Genomic DNA, 19,092 nt, shown 5'->3' with positions numbered 1-19,092 from the left:
ACACTGAGGGCAACTTTACTCAGGAGCCATGAATTGGATTTTTCACTGTGTGTGTTTATAGCAATTGGAGCAGGCTGTGCAGTAGTTTGTCCTGCTAAACCTTGGTTGGTTTATATGATAATTCCTCTCTTCAAGAACTAGGATAGAGCTAATAGATTGCTGGGCCACAGTTAGATCTGTGCAGCTCCACTGAACCATAGAAAGGTTTCAGAGTAGCAGCCGTGTTAGTCTGTATTCACAAAAAGAACAGAAGGACTTGTGGCACCTTAGAGACTGACCAATTTATTTGAGCATAAGCTTTCGTGAGCTACAGCTCACTTCATCGGTTACACATGGACAAGACCCATGATTTTCCTGGCAGTGCAGGCTTGTTCCTGCAGAAGCCAAAGGGACTGCACAGGGGGTAACTCAAGGTGGAATTTGACCATAACACTCTGGGTGATTCTCCCATGTTCAGATGGCTGCATCTGAGCAAAGCTGGTGTGAAGACCATATTAAATCTTACTTGGAAATTTTACCCACTCTGTAGGCCCAATACTGCTGCCATCAGAGTCAACTGCACAACTCCTATTGACTGCAGTGGGGCAGAAATGGGCTTTATGTGCCTGATCCAAAGCTTACGTGAAACCTGCAGAGAAACCTCCAAATCCTACCAGCATCATTCTTTTCTTGGGACGTGACTGGGCTGGCTTAGTGCTTAGTTTGTAGATGACTTTTTCATCATACTCTGAACAGAAGCCAGGGTGAATTGGGGTGTGATGGTCTCGTTCTCTGGCTGTGTTAGAACATCCCCATCCCCAGGGTGCCCATGTTCAATGGAATCAGGATGGGTGAAGTGGGGGCTCCTCTTCCAAGTTGAAGCCAAAGGACACTGCCAGAAGATGGGAGACCCCAACTGCATTTTTAAAGGGTACCAAGTGTGCCCTGCTCCATGGCTGTCCATCTCCAGATGTCCTGCAGTGAGTTCTGTTTCCCTTTTCATGCTCTTATCCCTGTCGTCCTTTTTTGTACCTAGTCCATGGCCATGGGAATCTCTTTGCTTTTGTGCAATGTGGAGGGTCATCTCTGGGACCATGTTTGATTGGAGGCAGCATGTGACAATCACCAATGCACAGATAGTAGGTGGGGAGAGAGCAGAGTCACAAAGCAGCTGAACAGGTTCTCAGGTGGTAAAGTGAAGCCCATCAAATCCCAGGCAGTGCTTGTAAAAAGCGGGCAAGGTCTTTGCAGGCTAAACTGTGAACGCTGCAGTGGTGCAGATCCGGGGGATTTTCCCGTGGCTGTGGACAGGGAGTGAAAACTTTTGCGGAGAGACACATTTCCTCTGCAGATTTATTCAGCATTTGTGTTGGGAACTGCTTGGGACAATTTCACATGCAGCAAACAGATCCTCTCACCCCTTTGTGCTACTTTTCACATTCCCCAGGTAGTAGTAACAGGGCCATCAGTTGAGTGATTACTAGTCCCCACTGCTACTGAAGAGACTGGGAATGAACAGAGGGGTGTGGAGGGTGGCTGCAGGGCCCAGATCTTTGGCTCCTCCTGTTCCCCAAAGGAGCTGCTGTTTGCACTTACGCATTTCTACTCTGAAACCTGATGGAGAATCATAATGGTGCAATTTAAGGGGTCGTCCCCATTGGGAAGTTGAACAAATTTAACTTAAATTAGCTTTTAGAAAGGAAGGATGATGCAGAGTCAGTGTGCTGGCCCCGACATTGGGCACCTGGTTTCAATGATCTTCTCTGCAAGAGACTCCCTGTATGACCTTAGGCAAGTCACTTAGTTGCTGTGTACCTCAGTATCCCCATCTGTAAAATGGGGATAACAGCATTGCCCTACCTCCAAGGAGGGGTTGAGAGGAGAAATACATTAAAAATATTGAGTTGCTCAAATACTATGTTGACTTGCCAACATTTGCAAACAAAAATAGATATCTACATATATGTGCATAAATCTGCATAGATTGACATATTGCCTGTTTGCCCTACTCACACCCACTTGGTGCATTGCTTCCATCCATCTCACTGAGCATTCATTGCACACCCACTTTCATTCCGTCCTGTTCTTCCACCCACACACTCATTACACACAAACTCTCCAGGCACCACTTACTGCACCACCCACCCCCGTTCATTCCACACTGAGTACACACACCCTGGACACAGACAGAGCCACTCACTGTGGATACCCACCCCACCCGTTCTATAGCCATCTGTGCCCCCTGCACACACCCATTCACGCTCTGTTCAGCGCACACATCGCCCCACTCGTTTCATGCACACGTCACCCAATACACATCACCCCCATTCATCCTGTGCACACGTCCCATCACTTCCAGGTACCTCCACAGCTCCACCAACCCAACCCCCAAGCTACACCAGAGCAGGAGAGCACAGCCAGAGGCCTGGCCCTTTATAGGCAGATCCCCGGAGAAGGAGAGGTTTCTAGGTGTTCAGTACAAGTCTTATCCTTGTGAGCACCCCAGTCCCTGGCTCCCGCCTCTACCCCCAACTCCCAATTCCCTGGGCAAGAAACTGCCACAGTCCTAGTCCCCCATACAGCCCACGGGCTCCCACCCGGTATCTGATCTCCTAAGTTTAATACCTGGTTCCCATGTCTCTGGCCAGAAAACTTCCCACTCCAGTGCCCCTCTGTATCCCCCAACCAAGGGGTCGCTCAGTCTGGTTCCCCCCCAAACCCCAGACCCCACATCCCCACTTTCCCTGAGCTCCTAGCTCCCTGCTCCACCCCACGGATATGGGCTGGACTTTGCCAGTGAGGCCCCCAGGATCCCCCCCCCCCCACCTGAGGTGACTGCCAAGGGACTCCCAACCCCTGACCCCCTCTGTGTGGGGTGCGCCTCTGACCCTCGGTCCTCCCATCTGCCATCCTATGTGGCTCTGACCCACTGCTCTCATGTACCTGTGACACCTCATGTGCCTCTAATGCCCCCTCCCTGCCCCATGTATCTGCATAGCCCCGTGCTGGGGGAGGTGTGGAGCAGCGCTGCCCCAGGGCGAGGGCAGGGAGGAATCCTGGGTTTGTAGACAGACCACGGCACCTGCTGCCCCCTTCAAGGTGTGTTACACGCTCCCCCTCCCCCTGCCATGTGCCAGTCCCTCTCTGTGGGCTGGTGCCTCAGCCCCACCTCTCCTGCTCCCTGCCCCCCTGGGGTGACGTGAAGGGAGCAATCGCTGCACTGCCCTGAGCACAGGGGCTGCAATTGTGCCTGGCCTCACACAGCTCAGGCAAATCGCAGGCTGCTGCTGAGAGTGGGGGTGCCCGTCAGTCCTCCTGCCCCTATAACCCAAACCACAACCCCCTGGGCCTAGTGCCGGTCGCTGGCTGAACTGAAAGCAAGGCTGGGAGCCAGCAAGCGCCAGGCGCACATGCCACTGAGTCGAGCCACCCGAAAGGTGAAAGGAAAAACGAGGCCCCAAAGGCAGCAGCCTTCCAAGCTTTCCTTAGCTCTGTGCTCTCGCACAGACAAGAGAATTGTGACACTAAGAACCAGTCACATGGGGAGGGGGGTAAAAAAAGCCCCCAAACAACAACAAAGCAGAAGCCACCCCTGCCCCGCAAAAAGAAAGCCCCCAAACACACAACAGGTTGTGCAAGTTGTGCCCTTCCCCCCCTGTGCTCCTGTGTAACAGCCAGGCTCAACTGAGCCCTGGGAGGACAGGGCAGCACTGAGGTGAGTGAAGGGTTAACTCCCTGAGTGAAAAGAAAAGGAGGACTTTACCTTAGAGACTAACCAATTTATTTGAACACGAGCTTTCGTGAGCTACAGCTCACTTCATCGGATGCAAGTGAGCTGTAGCTCACGAAAGCTCGTGCTCAAATAAATTGGTTAGTCTCTAAGGTGCCAGAAGTCCTCCTTTTCTTTTTGCGAATACAGACTAACACGGCTGTTACTCTGAAACCTCTCTGAGTGGGTTGCTCTGAGTTTCACTTTCACATGTGAGTTTCCTCACTCAGTGCAGACTCTGCAGGGTGGGGCGAGAGGGAGCCAGTGCTGCTCGTTCTGGGTCCTGGGCTCTTCTTGTCTCTCTATTTGTGGGTCTAAATAGTGAGAAAGCGGAGGCAAAGGAAGGAAGCTGGATACCAAGTTCTGTCTGGACTCCCCCCTCTTACAGTAAGTGCATCATGCTCTACGTTCCTGTGACTCAACTCAGTACAGCTTTGTATGGGTCAGAGCAGAGGGGAACTAGCTCGTCCTGCCTGGCCTTTGTCATCACAAATGTCTGGCTGCAGTAAAGAAGAATCTTGTCTAAGGAGTGGAGAATCCAGTGTGCCAGATATAGGGAGCCTGGGTGTAGGACCCTGCAAGGTGGGAGGTCCCAGAGCTTTGGCCACAGCCTGAGCCTGAACCTCTATTAACTGCAATTAAACAAGGCCTCATGAGCCTGGATCAGCTGGCATGGCCCAGCCACGGGTTTTGAATTGCAGGGTAGATGTACCCTTAGTGACCTGGGTGCTATTCCCAGGTCTCTCTGAAGTGGCCTTGTGCAAGCTCTCCCCTATTAAAGTCTATGTCTACACTGCACAGTTAACCCAGGCGATTGGCACCTGCGTCTGAGCACTTGGGTTAGCCTAGCCTGGGTGTGAGTGTCCCCACAGTAAAGCCGTACCCGTGTTACTGTGCTCTCACTGTTTCTGCACTCACCTGTGTTTGGCTGGAGGGTAGGGTTGCCAACTCTCCCAGACCGGACTGGACGCCATTGACACAAATGAGGACGTCATCACCGCAAAATGGAGTCCAGTCTGGGAGAATTGACAACCCTACTGGGGGGATATCCCAGGGCTCTCTGTGCAGAGACACACTAAGATTCTTTCCTAGTCAATTGTGGGAGAACTTATTTGTCCTCCAGGGGATTTGTGGGAAGAGCGTTGGAGGCCTATCAGCACTCCAGTGATTTTTGCCAGCATCCTCACGATAAAATGGGTGGGTTCCAGCCTGACTTAAAGCAGAGCCTGGGTTCCATCCCCAAAGCCGGGTGAGCTCGCCTGGCCTTAGAGCACCTCCAAACCAAGGTCAAAGGTTTTACTGGGTGGATGGTGGGGTGGGGTGGGGTGCGGGATGTTAAGGCTCAAACCTGGGTAAGAGCCTGGGTGAACTGTGCAGCGCAGACATTCCCTAATCGACAAATGATCGTGACCTCCAAGGTATGAGAGCTTGGCTTAGAACAGGGGTGGGCAAACTTTTGGGCCCAAGGGTTACATTGGGGTGCGAAACTGAATGGAGGGCCGGGTAGGTAAGGTGCCTCCCCAAACAGCCTGGCCCCCGCCCCCTCTCCGGCCCCTCCCACTTCCTTCCCCCATGAATGCCCCCCTTCAGAACCCCTGACCCATCCAACCCCCCCGCTCCTTGTCCCCTGTCCATCCCTCCCAGGACCCCGGGGCCCCAAACCATCCCCCTGGAACCCCACCCGCTATCCAACCCCCCTGCTCCCTGTCCGCTGACTGCCCCTCCTGACCCCTATCCACACCCCCACCCCTGACAGGCCCCCCAGGACTCCCACACCTATCCACCCCCCCCCCGTTCCCCATCCTCTGACTGCCCCCCCCAGAACCTCTGCTCCATCCAACCGCCCCCTGTCCCCTGACTGTCCCCACCGAACCTCCACCCCATCCAATTGCCCCCTGCTCCCTGGGACCCCCTGCCCCTTATCCAAGCCCCCCGCCCCTGCCCCCGCTCCCTTACCATGCTGCTCAGAGCGGCAGGAGCTCGCAGCCATGTCGCTGCGCTGCCCAGCAGGAGCGGCAGGCCAGAGCACCGGCAGCGTGGCGCACTGAGGCTGCAGGGGAGGGGGGACAGCAGGGGAGGGGCTGGGGACTAGCCTCCCCGGCCGGGAGCTCAGGGGCCGAGCAGGACGGTCCCGCGGGCCGCAGTTTGCCCACCTCTGGCTTAGAATAAAGGTTATAAAGGCAGGGACCACTCTAGCTATAGATAAATGAGGCAGCTGCCTACTATGGCAAATTCTGCCTGGGGTGGCCGCGCCAAACCTGAGTGACTCTGCAACCCTGTGCAGCAGGTGGCAGGGCTGCTCACTCAAACGTGGCCAGACCACCCTCTATCATGGCCGCACATGAGCAGGTGGTGCTGTGACCTGGTGTTTGTCTCCCACCCTGCCTTTTACCATAACCACTGAGCCATCAGAAGGCTCACCATGCCCCCTTCCCCAGTTGAGAAACTCTGTTCTGGGGTGTAGGATGGGGGCAGCACACTAAAGTTTTGCTACGGTGGCGGAGTATCCAAGTGACCTTTGTATTGAGGGTGCAGAAATATTAGCAGTAAGTCAAAGAGCTGGGATTGGAAGTCATGGTTTTTGGTCTTGCAGTTCAGTGGACTTTCCATGAGGCTACAGAACATTGGATGGGAAAAGTGTCTCCCATTTTGCTTCCCCAAACTGTGAGAAGGCTGCAGCTTTTCACATCACAATAATGGACTAAAGCCGGGAACAAAATCACACTACTCACAATAAATTAATGAGTTAGCAACTCTAGTTGTTGTCTCCCTTCCAGCCCTTTACTGTAAAGTGCTAGTTTTTCAGTCTGAAAGAGGCCATGGTGGGGAGAGGGTTCCCGTTTTTCTTACCACTTCCCCAACAAAAGTCTTTCCTGTGACACCCCTGACAAATGGCCTCTCAGGTTTTCACTTTTAAAAATAAGATGAATGAGAACAGAAGGCTGTGTTTGCACCAGGGATGATACCTGGCTACCTATAGGCCCACCAGTTATTCTGGACACCTGCTGACGCTGCATAATTAACCTTAGCTTCAATTTAAGAGTGTTTTTCCACTTCTGGGGCAGGGACGGGGCTAATTCTAAAACTACTTTTGAAAAGCCAGGAAATGCAGGGGTCACATGCAAAAGTGAAACTGCTCTGATCATAACAGATCGCAGAGAACAGTTGTCCTCCATTTCTGAACGGAAAAAACATCTGAAACTCAGTCTAATCAAGCTCTCTCCAGTGCCTCAAGGTGAGTCCACAATGCATGATACTTTCAGTGAGCTAAAATCATATTACAGTCAATCACATTCTATGGAGTAAGCCAGAATCTTCAGTGCAGACAGACAAAGGAAGATATGGGTGTGGCAAGTTCTCTGCTTCCTCTTGGAAATGGAGGGTGTATGTTTGCAAGTTCACATATTTGTATAGTTTGTTTATACATTTGTATTGCAGCCAGAAGGGAGAATAATGGATTCCATTTGCTCTGGTTCCAAAATGTCTTGAAAGATCTCTGGAGCTGTGTTAGAAGAAGTAAAAGAAAGTAACTGGGGTGGAGCAGTGGGGGTAGGAGCTGTAACGGTATAAAGGGTGAAATGTTCCTCTCTGTGTCCCCAAGTGGAGGGACAATTGAACCAGACACCCCAGCCCTAGGAGTGAAAAAAGGAGGAGTGTTTGCTTATTTCATCTTCCTCTTCCTTTCCGTGAAAGCCCTTCTGTGCAGGTCTGGCTCCAATGAGCTGGAGTGGGAGCCGTCATGACTGACGAGAGAAATAGCCCGTCTCTCTGATATTCTCCAAACCTACCAGGCAGCTTGTGACTCCTCCCTTTTGAAAGAATGTTTGTGAGAACTGGGGGTGGCAATGGAATGGACACATACATTTTGCCTTAGTAAGGACTGCAGGATTGGGTCCCCAGTTTGTTCTTTTAGCTTTGTGTTTTGTAGATGGGGTAGTTTATGTTTAGGGTGGCCTGATTTGCAAGATTATCTCTACAGTTTTCTCTTAGCATCTGTGATAGGCCTGTCTCCACATTCCACTGCATTAAACATTGTGTATTTGAGAATTGGTAGGGTTAGTAAAATGGTTCCTATAATGCTTACAAGATGGCTGCTGCTAAGTCACAAAATAAACCCTGTCAGAATTTGCTTCGGTATATTGAGAGAAAAGAAGCAAACATTCTTCCTACAATTTTAACTTCCTCATCAAGAAAAGTTACCAAAAAGAAAAGAATGTGTCTATTTTATTTTTACTAGAAGCGGAACATTCTGAACGTTCCCATAACAGGTCTTTCCTGCATGTTCTTTGTGAGTGCAGCGGATACTATGCCAAACACTGATGCGTGTTCATAATGTCAGATTATTCTGGCCTTACCACTTTCCTTGTTTTGTACAGTTACACTGCCAGTTTTCCCAGGACATATTTTAAGGCATTTGTATAATATTTAAGAAAAATAAAAACCACGAGCATGCATAAATTACTACAAATCTAAGACTTTGGAAGAAACTAAAATTTGTGGAAATTCATATTGCCCCGTAAGTGGGCCATCAGTTTACTGTGGATGAATGAGCTCCATTCCATTTCCAGCATTTATCTGTGTTCATTAAATCATAAAACCACTTCTCTCTGAAGACTTTTCCACAATATAATATGGTAGTTCTCCCCTCCAGGAAGGTTTTCCTGGGTTCAGCCTAAATTTTCCTACTCAATTTCAGCCCACTACTCCTAGTTGTATTCTTCTGGGCCAGCCTAAACAAACCCTCTCTTTGGAGTGTTCCTTTCTGATGCAGTGTTTCCAGAGAGTGATCATGTTCTTGTTTAGTTCAGGTTTAGTCATGCTCTACAGCTGAGCCATATTCTTGTGTCTGGCTGAGTTCCAGTTGTCATAGTACTTAAAGGGGTGCCAAAGACAGATGTTTGCCGTGTTTCTGTCCCACTTCTAACCAGGGATTATTGGAGCACAACAATGCTCCAGATGTGCCTTCTTTTCCTGGCCATGTGTCCTACCTTGGGGCTTGGGCGGTGATGGTATAGAGTCCTGTCCTGAAAAACCCACCTGGCCAGGGCAATCCTGAGATGGCCACCTAGGCTGGTTTTACAGTGCGCATGGAAATGATGGATTCACCATCTCTTACCGTCTTCAAGACTGTGTGCCATTCTGGAAGATCTACTTGAATCAAACGTAAGCTTTGATCTCAGTACAGGGGAGACTGTGTGAAATTCAGTGGCTTCTGTTATACAGGAGGTCAGACAAGATGAAGTAATGGTCCTTTCTGGACTGAAAATCTCCAAATCTGTGTGAGGTTCAGTTTTCTCACCACTTTTCTTAGCTGTTACTGTACCTATTGTGTCATTTCCTTCTTTCTCAGGTGGATCCTGGCTTCATTGTCCGGGGAGTGGAGATGGGGATTGGCTGGTCGCTCTGTCCAGAATCCTATCTAAGGACAGAAACGCCTGAGCTGTCGCTGGCTGCTCGGGGCCGCGCTCCTGTTGTGAGGTCTCTGCCCCTGTCGGGCCGGGCAGTCTCAGGGCCGTGTCACCAGAGGGAGTTTGTGACTCGGGGGAAGCAGGATGTAAAACAGTTCGGTGGGTGCAGGGGGAAGCTAGGCAAAGCCAGAAACCAGCAAGGGGGGCTGGTTTGGCCCTGTGTGATGTTATCTGGTTAAAATATGACTATGTCATTGTTGCTACCACTGTTATAGAATTGCAACAAAGCTTGTACGACGTGTGTCAAGTAAGGTGTTGTCGGGAAGGTTATGATTTGCTCCATATGATTAGGCTGTTTGTATGTGTGTGTCATGTTTGTATCTGAAGTTAAGAGTATTGGCTCTATACCTGTATTTCTAACGTGTTTGCTTTTGGGTAGCACCCATAAGTTATTTAGCCTGCAAATCTCAAAGGGACTATTCAAGTTAAATGGCTTATTAAGGAACACTTAACTCACAGTGGACTGTCTACACTTATGCTTCTGCTGTGACTGAGCAAAATCATGCATGGACATGTGACTTGCCCATGTGACCCCAAACACCATCGTGTTCCCTGAAATTTTCTACAGTGAGAACAATTGGATTCCCTTCACTTGGCAGGGGCTATAAAAGGCGTTGGAAACATTTTTCCTCTTTTCTGCTCAAACCTCTGGACTTTGAACTTATACTAATGGGATCATTCTAACCAAGGGACTAAGGGCCTTCCAATGATTTGGAAGCAACCAGAGACTTGATTTAAGCTAGAAGTTTATTCCATCACTGCTACAAGCCTGATCCAAGAACGTTGCAATTATTGTATGTATATTGACCTGGGTATGTGGCTGGTCCTTAGGGATCAGAAGAACCCTTTTGTTTGATTAAGTTGGTTTTAAATAACCACTCACCATTAAGTCTAGTGATTTTTGGCAGTGATACAAGGACTGGAATCCCTAAGGAGGCTGCTTTTCTGACTTCTTGTTAGCCACTGTGGTGAAACAGAAGTTTACTTTTGTTGCTGGTTTGGTATATCTTATGGAAGAATAACCACCAGTTTTGGGGTGTATCTGTCTTATTTCGAAGCAGTTTGTCCTGAATTTGGTATTCTCAGTTTTGACCCACTGAGGCACGGTGACACCCTGTTCTAAGGGAGAAGCTGGGATTGTGATTGGTTGAAGCTGTCTGAGGAGGCCTTGCAGGAGAAGTCTGTGCGAAAAGTTTGAAGTATCCCAGGTCCCATAAAGCAGAACAGGTCAGAGTTTGAGGTTGGGCAGCTGCTCCATAACATGTGGTCCCACAGCTGGAGCCTGAAGCAGAGGGCGGGCTTAGGCACCAACTAGAGTGGTAACCGAGGGCTGAAGAACTTTGCCCTTATGCCAGGGCTCATGGTACCCCTGCAATCAGTGTGTGTAGATCTTGAGGAACCCCGGACAGAAAGTGTTAAGGTTTGTGGAAGTTGTGTGGTGAAGAATTGCCCCTCTTGTAAGGGGGCTGTGAAAGCCTGAGTGTTTATGGGAACCCCATGGAGGGCTTGAGCCCGGAGGTCCTAGTGTCTGGAGCACTGACAGTACTGGCCTGGAGCGTGTGTGTTATGAGAGGAGATGGAGCACTTGTAAATCAGGAAGAGGAGGAAGCAATGTGCTGGGGAAGAGGCTGCTGTGGGCAGCCATAGGAGGAAGTACTACAGGGGTCTCGGAGCAGCGATGCGAAGGGGAAAGGGGAGGTTGGTGGCAGCTGTCCTGCAAATGAGTTAATGTGCAACATTCTGCTGCGTATGGCAGAGTGTGAGATGGAAGGAAAATGTGTGTTTCACTCAAGATGGATGATTCTAGGCCAGCAGGTGTAATTAGTAATTGCAGAGAGGCCAGCACTAATGATCCTTCAAAGACAAATAAAGCATTCAGTATATTCAGATCCATCCAAACACTAATTTTAGAGTGGGACTGTATGTGATCATCACTGTTTTATTAGCAGCAATGGAAGTGTCACCTGACACTTGATGACTCCATAGCAAGAATGATCTGCTGCAAAATCATCCCCTGAGGTAGAAATCCATGTGTGAAGAACAGTTAGTGGAGAATAAAATCTTCTGTAACATCCACTCCGTCACCATTTCTCTTGGTTCTAATTTAGCCTAGAAGGTGGGGAAGTAGAACTAATCACACAGCACCATCATTGATTTCTGGTTAAACAGATGGTACCATGTGGTGCTTATGCACAACTCTAATTTATAAATTTTGCAGAAGAACTTAGGGTTTGTGGCCAGTAGGAATGTGGAAGGAGGGCTTTAAATGTACCAAATATCCCCTGCTCCCTGTAACTCTAAACATAATATTTTCTTTTCCTCCTTCAAAAAATTATTATCCTGCTTCTAATGCTAAAAGGGGAATAAAATGCAGAAAATACCATAATTAATATTGCAGCAACGTATATAGAAGCACACAGCCTGCAATACCCTATATAGCATAAAGCACATAGTAAATTCATATAATAGCAGGCCATAAACCAGTCTCCACTTTCCAAAACGACACATAGAATGTGTAACTGGGAAACTTTAAAAGGTTTAGCATCTAAGAATCTGGACACTTAACCCAACCTACAGAGGCTCCCACCTGGCCCCATGACCATCTCCATGACATCCTGCTTATCCCTATTGCCGGGTGGGATTTTTGGTCTTCTGGTGCCCTTAGAAGATAGTGGGCCTATGGCCTCTATTAAGTGTTTCTCTTCTCTCATCTACCAATAGGCTCCCTTGGTTTCACCCACAGACCAGATGTAATCCACTCTAGGTCCTCCCATTGCCTGACTCCACAGGGTCTTCTCTTCCCATCCACAGCCATGTACCTTCCAAACAAAATCTCCTCAGTGGTTCCTTTGCTCTTTCAGGCCTTGACATAACTTAATGATATAACACAACATACACTGTGCAGGACTACAATTCAATGTAATTCACCACTAGCAAGCCAGGCAAATTATAAACTCAACCCCCACCCAGTAATTTCCTATTCTTGCAGTTCCCCTATTCAGAAACCCCAGGGAAAAGCTAAGCTTTGCTATGTACCTTGAAGAACATCAAATTTGGGTTATTTTGAACGAAGGGACGGGGAGAAAATTACAAAGTTGTGAGGCCCTCACAGAGAATGCCCTGCTAGCAGCCCCTTGTTTATACCAGCAGGGCTTTAGTATCTCTGCTGATCTCAGCTGAGGTGCTGTGTCATGAGGAGAGATGGGGGTGGAAGTGTCTCATAGATAGGTAGCTCCTCAACCATCTAGGACTAATGTTAAAATTCCCATCCCACTGTTTTATGGTTCTTTCATAATTTCACCTTGCTGTGAGGCAGATCAGTATTACTGTCTCCATTTCACAGTGAGCCAGTGACAGAGCCAAGAATAGAACCCTGAAGTCTGGGCTCACAGGCCTGTGCATTAATCACAAGATCATCCGTCCCCTAATTTATCCCTGCTGGATTTCTTTTGCTTCTTTTTCCCTCTCTTGATCCCAGTCTCTGTCTTTCAATCTCATCAGACTCTCACTGTCTTTGACAAGGCTGAAGTTGGTTCCTTGTTCCTTATTTGTGGTTCCCTTATTCAAAGACCAAAATTTCCTAAATATTCAATGTAAAATTTAATTTTCAGACTTCACCATAATAGATGTGAATGAATCTTATAATAGTTGATAATGGTGATTAATAAATTAATAATTTAAATAAAAAACTGGGTTTTGACTGGTTATGACAAAGTATTTCTCAGGTCACCGCAAGTGACATGTCGCTACAACCATTAGATGGCTCTGAAGTAGCTGGGATACGTCATTTCCCAGCCTGAAGCTTTATTCCTGACCAGTATGCTGACCTATGTCTAGGGCTTCTTTTTTTCAGGGTTTATTAGTTTCATTTGGGGGTGTGTGTGTTATTTTTTAGCTATTTTTGAGTCTTATGTAGATGTCAAAAAATCAGAGGGTTCCAGGGTTTTTTAAGTACATACGGTAATGAGTCATGTACATTATGTAGTATTATACAGTCAGATATTACTGTAGTGAGTAATCTCCTTATAATGTTCCCTTGTGCAATTTAACATAGCACTGTTTCAAACCTATAGCGTCCACCAGCTGGGTCTACACAGACCCTGCTGATGCACAACATCTTGGTGTGCTTAAAAATTGCACGCCTGTAGTCCGTATTACTGCTCTGTGTACAAGAAGCCCCTAAATACAAGCAAACATTTCCGTTGTTTTGTCTAGACTTTATTGGATAAACACCAGTTTCATTTTTTGTATCGGGGTGTTTTTGTCCATGTTAATCAGTAAAAACCTAAAATCAGAAGCCCTACATTTGTCACCCCCCCCACCCCCACAACCTTCCATAAGAAACTGGGTTTTGACTGCCCCTAAGTGACAAAACACTTCTCGGATCACCCCAAGTGACACATCCCTGCATCTGCTGTGCCATTATGAAGCCATGAAGCTATGCCACTCCCAGAGCTGACGTTTCATTTTAAAGCTGAGCTCTGCCAAATATTTCACCTCCATTTCTATTTTGGGTTTTCTTTGTTAGTAAACATAGAATTTGCATTTAAAATCAAACAAAAGCAGTATTCTACCAATTCATTGCAAATCCAGCTGTAATGTTTTCACAGAAATTATATGGACAGTTGCAAATTATGAAATCTGTAAGAACCCTGGTTTGGTCTTAGACAAATTAAAAACAGGAAAAATGGCCTAATTTATCAAAACTTGTTTGTTACAAATAAAAAATGTGTTATGATTAGTATTGTGTCTTTTGCTCATTACACAAAAAACATACTATGAAGAAACTCCATGGGCTCAGCTGGCTCCCAAAGAACCATGTTTATTAACTATATACAGACATGCAAGGCCTAGTTTAATACACACTGCTCCTCTGACTAGTTTCTGATGGCTTCTAGAACAGAACAGTGATCACCACTAGACAGCTCACAAGCTACTTAAAAGGGTATTACTCTATTCCTATGTACTACAATTAGTTGAAACAGTCTTTAGTGTTGCCGTGAGTCTCCTACAGCAGCAATGTGGCTTGGTACACTTTCCTTTTCAAGGAATTGAGAGAGCTCTTCATCTGTGGCTAGAATATCTCCACTTTCTTTCCTTTTTAATTCCAAAATTCCATAAAAAAACACCAGCTCTCTGTTTGGCTGAGATTGTGGTGTGATGCTGGTAGACCAAATGCCAGTTCATCCTAAGGCTGAAAGCGTCACCCGAGCACTGACAAATTCATAGCTGGAAACCAGTCCAGCTGTCATGCGTGTTAGTATTGTAAAAATAGATCTAAAGATTGTATGAATGTGTTCAGTGTTTATACTACTTGAAAAGCTAGTAGGATGTTGCATGGATTGTTCTCACTCAGCTATACCTACCCCATGTCATAAAGCCTTAGCAAACATTTGCAATGGAAACCGCTGTGACTACGTAACTCATCAGACAAGGAAAAGGCCTTGTATAATGCAACGAATGGGCCATTGTGTGAGATCAAAGACTTTAAAGTGTATTCCTCCTTCCCCTCCCCCACCAGAAAGAAGAGACCTGCCTGTGAACTGTTGCTATAAGCTTGATTTCTGAGGAGCGAAGGTATAAAATGCCTCAAACAGAAAAATCAAGGTGTCTCTTTGCTTTTTGGACTCTGACAGGGCCAGAGATATTAAGACTGAAGTAGACACCCCTAGAGTTATCTCCGGGTTTGCCCTGAAGAGCATTTTGAATTAACAAATCTCTACAACTTTGCTAATCTTAAAACATAGCTGGTAGCTCATCTGTGTGTATATGCCTGCTTGCCCCATTTCTTTTCTTAGTTATTAAATCTGTAGTTAGTTTACTATCGAATGGGCTGCCAGTGTTGTCTTTGGTGTGAGGTCTAAGGTATGACTTGCCCTGAGATAAGTGACTGGTCCCTAGGGACTGGAGCAACTTGAGTATTTTGTGATTTTTTGGAGTAAAGCAACCATTGATGACAAGCTGAGCTGACCAGGTTGGCAAGACAGGGGACCAAGGAGGCTGTGACTTCATGACAAGTCAACTATAGTACTTCAGAAGTTCATATTTGTTACAGGGTTGGCAAAATCTAATCACAGAACACACATATCCTAGGAGGTTTCAGCAGCTGGGATTCCCAAACTGTGCAGAAGCCATAGATGGTACCCATGTGAGCATAATCTGTCCAAAAGAAATGCAAACAGGTTCCTTGGCAGAAAGAGATATTCCCTAGTGTTACAAGCTTTGGAGGACCATCAAGGGCGATTCATTAACACATGTATGGATAAAATGCATGAAACCAGGGTGTTTAGAAACTTGAGACTCCTTGACAGTGGGCAGGAAGGTACCCTATTTTTACAGAATAAGGACATCAAAATAGTCACTGTTTCCACTATGAGTCTGGGGGTCTTGGCCTACCCACTGTTCCCCTAGGTTCTTCTTCGAGTGATGTTCCCAGGGGCGCTCCACTGTAGGTGCGGCAGCGGCTTTGCTTCTTGAGTTGGAGATCTCAACAGCAGTGCCCGTGGGACCTCCCATGCGCACCTCCCCTCCCCCGCCCCGCGCGCAGGTCGTAGATATAGCGCTGTGCGGTCCTACCAGCCTCAGTTCCTTCTCTCCTGCCTGCGGTCTGGAATGGAACACTTAGCAGAGCCCAAGGTGCTCGTTAGATAGTAGCTTTCCTGCTTTCTTCTCATCGTTGTTAGTTTCCCTTTCCTCTTTCTTCCTCCTAAAACAAAAGAAAAGAAAAAAAATATTTCATTCTCCCATTTTTCGCTACTTCCCCTCAGGGAAGCGACTCCCTCACCCGTCTGTCTGGTTCACCCGTGTTTAAGCAGTATGTCTCCTGCGGAGCTGCCTTCTCTATAACGGATGGCAGCTCAAGGTGTATCCACTGCCTAGGAGAGGGACTCATGCCTCAGAAGTGTTCCCATTGCCTGGGGTTAAAGCCGAGAGACAGAAGGGACAAGGATCTTAAACTCAAATTCATTCTCATGGATAAGTCCCTGCAACCTGCGTCGGACCCCGGTTCCTTTTCCTCACCAGAGAATTCCTCATGCTCGGTGAGGCTGTCTACTGACCCTCACTCCTCTAGCCCCAGCAAGAGCAAAACATCCTCTGATAGGACTGAGGGTAAGAAGAGACCGGCCCCTTCCTCAGTTTCTGAAGCACGAACAACAAGAGTGCCATCCCCGACTCGGTCCGTGGCTTCAACGGCGTCTGACAAGGGGCACAGATCTGCTCCAGACTGACACCCTCTGTTCCTCAGAGTCAGTCTAAAGAAGGAAATGGGGTGAAAAAGTATCGTTGTCACCTTCTGTTGTTGGCGACTGAAGCGGGCCCCCTACTTCGTTACAGCTCCAGGACTGTTCCTGGCACCGAGGAAACCATCGGCACTGACAACGGCATCGGCAAAACAGCCGGCTCCAGTGAAGCCCTCGGCCCTGATGCTGCGCACGGCACCGAAGCCCTATTCACACAAATCCTTGGCACAGAAAAAGCCACCCGCACCTTTGCAAACGCTGAATAAATCTGTAGCTCCAAAAAGCTCTCTGGTGCCATCTGCTGATCCTTTTCCATATCACACCTCAGCACCACACTCCACATCAGAACTGAGGAGAGCTTCCCCACATGGATTCACGCATTTGTCAGACCTCCCTATATCTGGCACACCGGATGCTCCACTCCTTAGACAGGAGGTTTCCTAAGTCTTACCCACATAACAATCAAGACACTCTTCACACTGTCCCACAGGGACGGCACCTACTTTCCCTAGTGACGTCGAGGATGAATATCAAGAATCTTTTGCCCCATCAACATCAGGGCAATTGACGTCAACTTACAGCCTTACCTGCCGCAGTTCAGGGCACCCAGTCTTTTCAGGGGCCCCCATGGATGCAACCATTTATTCCCTTTTCACCCTAATTGGCCATATTGGGACTCCTGGTCCACGTATAGGGCACAATTCGGTTATTCCTCACCGCTGCAAACACACCGGCCTCCATCCATCCCCTCCTCGACAATCTCTCGACCTCCAGAGCCACAGACAGTGCAAATACCAGCACTGGAGGAGGAAGTGGAAGGAGAGCAGGATGAGGAGGTAGGTCTGGTCCTCCATTTGTCTTCATCTTTACCTGATGAAGCCATCATGCCACCACCTCCCACAGCGGCTGATGATTTTTGTCACTTTCAGGAGTTGTTTTGTAGAGTGTCTGACTCCCTAAACATCCCGCTCCATGAGGTTAAGGAACAACAACACAAATTGATTGGCATTCTTCATACCTCCTCCAGAACAAAAATTGCCCTACCTATTAACAGTATTTTCCCAATCTCTGGTTTGGCTGTGGTGTGTACATACCAAGAGATTTTAGAGTGGATTGGAGTCTTTCATTGAGTGTAAGGAGTTGTCTGTGTGCTCAGAAAAGAGTTTTTGTCCCTTGAACCTGCAAACCTTCTTTGACAGACTCCAGCCTCTATTCCCCCTGCATGCAAAAGGGCTGATAGGAAATATTATGTACCTGCAAAATATGCAGAGTTTTTATTTTCACATCCTGCCCTGAATTCTCTCGTGGTGAATGCAGTGCAGGTGAAGGGCCGTCAATATCAATCCCAAACTTGCCATTGTGACCGAGATTGGAAATGTTTAGATCTCCCGGGCAGAAAATCCTATTAGTCTGCTACCCTCCAGTTTTGAATTTCCAACTATGAGGTCCTTATGGCCAAATACAATTACAGAAATTATTCTAAGCTGGAGGGACTTTGCCACTATCTGCCAGAGGCAAAAATGGAACAATTCCTACCCCTCATTTTGGAAGGTCACTTAATAGCTCACATGGCCCCGCTGGCCTCCCTGGAATGCATCCGATGAAGTGAGCTGTAGCTCACGAAAGCTTATGCTCAAATATATTGGTTAGTCTCTAAGGTGCCACAAGTACTTCTTTTCTTTTTGCGAATACAGGCTAACACGGCTGCTACTCTGAAACCTTAGCTGACACAGCTGTCTGATCCATTGCGGCCACAGTAGTAATGTGACGTGCATGATGGTTGAGCCTTTCAGGATTCCCTAAGGAGGTGCAAAATACGGTCAAGGATCTCCCGTTCAAGGGACAAAAACTCTTTTCTGAGCACACAGACAACTCCTTACACTCAATGAAAGACTCCCGAGCCACTCTAAAATCCCTTGGTGTATATATACACCACAGCCAAAATGGAGATCAGGAAAATATCAGCTCCCTCCATGATCTTGCCCTCAGCTATACTACCCGCAGTGGCAGTTTGACAACCAACTCCGTCATAGAATCATAGAATATCAGGGTTGGAAGAGACCTCAGAAGGTCATCTAGTCCAACCCCCTGCTCAAAGCAGGACCAATCCCCAACTAAATCATCCCAGCCAGGGCTTTGTCAAGCCTGACCTTAAAAACCTCTAAGGAAGGTGTCAAGGTTCCTTCCCCACTCTGAACTCTAGGGACAGATGTGGGGACCTGCATGAAAACCTCCTAAACTTACTTTTACCAGCTTAGGTTAAAACTTCCCCAAGGTAGAAACTATTTTACCTTTTGCCCTTGGACTTTATCGCTGCCACGACCAAACGTCTAACTGTTATATTACTGGGAAAGAGCCCATTTGGAAATGTCTTTCTCCCCCAAATCCTCCCTTACCTTTACTCCCCCTTTCCTGGGGAAGGCTTGATAAAAATCCTCACCAATTTGCATAGGTGAACACAGACCCAAACCCTTGGATCTTAATAACAATGAAAAAGCAATCACGTTCTTAAAAGAAGAATTTTAATTGAAGAAAAAGTAAAAGAATTACCTTTGTAAAATCAGGATGGTAAATACCTTATAGGGTAATCAGATTCAAAACATAGAGAATCCCTCTAGGCAAAACCTTCAGTTAC

General features: G+C 47.5%; 1 protein-coding gene across 2 annotated transcripts in view; it reads left to right on the top strand.

The window, feature by feature from the left end:
• The first annotated feature begins 3,988 nt into the window (after positions 1-3,988).
• LOC144267148 (NACHT, LRR and PYD domains-containing protein 12-like) overlaps positions 3,989-19,092 on the top strand; it is a 355,964-nt gene continuing 340,860 nt past the window's right edge. Inside the window, exons 1-2 of one of the 2 annotated variants that reach the window (XM_077820864.1) lie at positions 3,989-4,135; positions 6,900-6,983. The gene's annotated coding sequence lies outside the window, so the exon portion shown is untranslated. The remainder of the gene's footprint in view (positions 4,136-6,899; positions 6,984-19,092) is intronic. The other variant, XM_077820865.1, reaches the window with a different exon arrangement.

Source organism: Eretmochelys imbricata, chromosome 6, assembly GCF_965152235.1.
Source record: "Eretmochelys imbricata isolate rEreImb1 chromosome 6, rEreImb1.hap1, whole genome shotgun sequence".
In the NCBI taxonomy this organism is placed as follows: domain Eukaryota; kingdom Metazoa; phylum Chordata; order Testudines; family Cheloniidae; genus Eretmochelys; species Eretmochelys imbricata.
This window is presented reverse-complemented; position numbering and strand designations above follow the sequence as displayed.